This window comes from Odocoileus virginianus, chromosome 23 (genome assembly GCF_023699985.2).
Source record: "Odocoileus virginianus isolate 20LAN1187 ecotype Illinois chromosome 23, Ovbor_1.2, whole genome shotgun sequence".
Classification (NCBI taxonomy): Eukaryota; Metazoa; Chordata; class Mammalia; order Artiodactyla; family Cervidae; genus Odocoileus; species Odocoileus virginianus.
Window position 1 is genome coordinate 23,247,003 of NC_069696.1, and position 1,408 is coordinate 23,248,410.

Consider the following 1,408-nt stretch of genomic DNA (forward strand, 5'->3'; position numbering starts at 1 on the left):
TGATAAAGAATCTGCCTGCCAATGAAGGAGAGGTGGGTTTGACCCCTGGGTTGAGAAGATTCCCTAGAGAGGAAAATGACAACACACACCAGTATTCTTGCCTGGGAAATTCTATGGACAGAGGAACCTGTCAAACTACAGTCCATGGGATGGCAAAAGAGTTGGACACGACATAGCAACTAAAACATAAAAATGATATATGAAAGAGTTAGCAGAGTGAATCATCACGTTTCTTTCTTTTTTTTTTTTTTTTTTTTTTACTTCTTCCTTCTCTTTTTACTGTACCTATAGGAGATGATGGATGTGAGCTGAACTTGTTGTGGTAATTATTTCACAATATATGTCAGTCAATCAAACCATCAGGCTGTACGCTTTTAACAGTGATGTGTGTCAATCATTTCTCTATAACACTGGAGAAAAATAACTTCAAAAAGTTAAAAAAAAAATAGTAGATCAGTAAGGTGAAGCATGCCTAGATCTTTCAGGACTGGAAGGACAGTATCAGGAACTTGCCGTCAAATCGGTTACTTGCTTAAGTCACTCTAGTTAGGTTCCAATCACATAGACTTAAATGAAATTCTGTATGTTTAAATAAATTTTTCAAAAATTTAATTTTATGTCTTTTTATTGAAGTATGAGGGCTTCCCTTGTGACTCAGCTGGTAAAAAATCTGCCTGCAATGCGAGATCCCTAGGTTGGAAAGATCCCCTGGAGAAGGGAAAGGCTACCCACTCCAGTATTCTGGCCTGAAGAATTCCAAGGACTACACATACCATGGGATCACAAAGAGTCAGACACAACTGAGCGACTTTCACTTTCACTTTTCATTGACGTGTGAAAGTGAAGTTGCTCAGCCGTGTCCAACTCTTTGGGACTCCCTGGACTATAGCCTACCAGCCTCCTCCATCCATAGGATTTTCCAGGCAAGAGTACTGGAGTGGGTTGCCATTTCCTTCTCCAGGGGATCTTCCCGACCCAGGGATCGAACCTGGGTCTCCTGCATTGCAGGCAGACGCTTTACCCTCTGAGCCACCAGGGAAGCTTTATTGAAGAATGGCTGACTTAACATAGTGTGTTAGTTTAAGGTGCACAGCTCATTGATTTTCTCTCAATATATTCCTATCCGGGTTCCTTTCCCTTACAAGTTATTACAAATTATTGAGTAGAGTTCCCTGTACTATTCAGTAGGTCCTTGTTGGTTACTTGTTTTATGTATTTTACTGTGTGCATGTTAATCCCAACCTCCTAATATATTCCTTACCCACCTCCTTTCTCTTTTGGTAACTGTAAGTTTGTCTTCTATGTCTCTGAGTCTCTATTTTGTAAATAAGTCTGTTTGTATCATTTTTTTAGATTCCACATGTAAGTGGTCATATGATATTTTTCTTTCTCTGCCTTCAATAACTTT

The 1,408-nt window shown here is 39.5% G+C and overlaps 1 non-coding gene across 1 annotated transcript; it reads right to left on the reverse strand.

Annotated features, from left to right (window-relative positions):
* Positions 1-967: 967 nt before the first annotated feature.
* On the reverse strand, positions 968-1,039 carry TRNAC-GCA (transfer RNA cysteine (anticodon GCA)). Its single transcript has one exon. It is a non-coding gene; the product is annotated as a tRNA-Cys (tRNA).
* Positions 1,040-1,408: the final 369 nt, after the last annotated feature.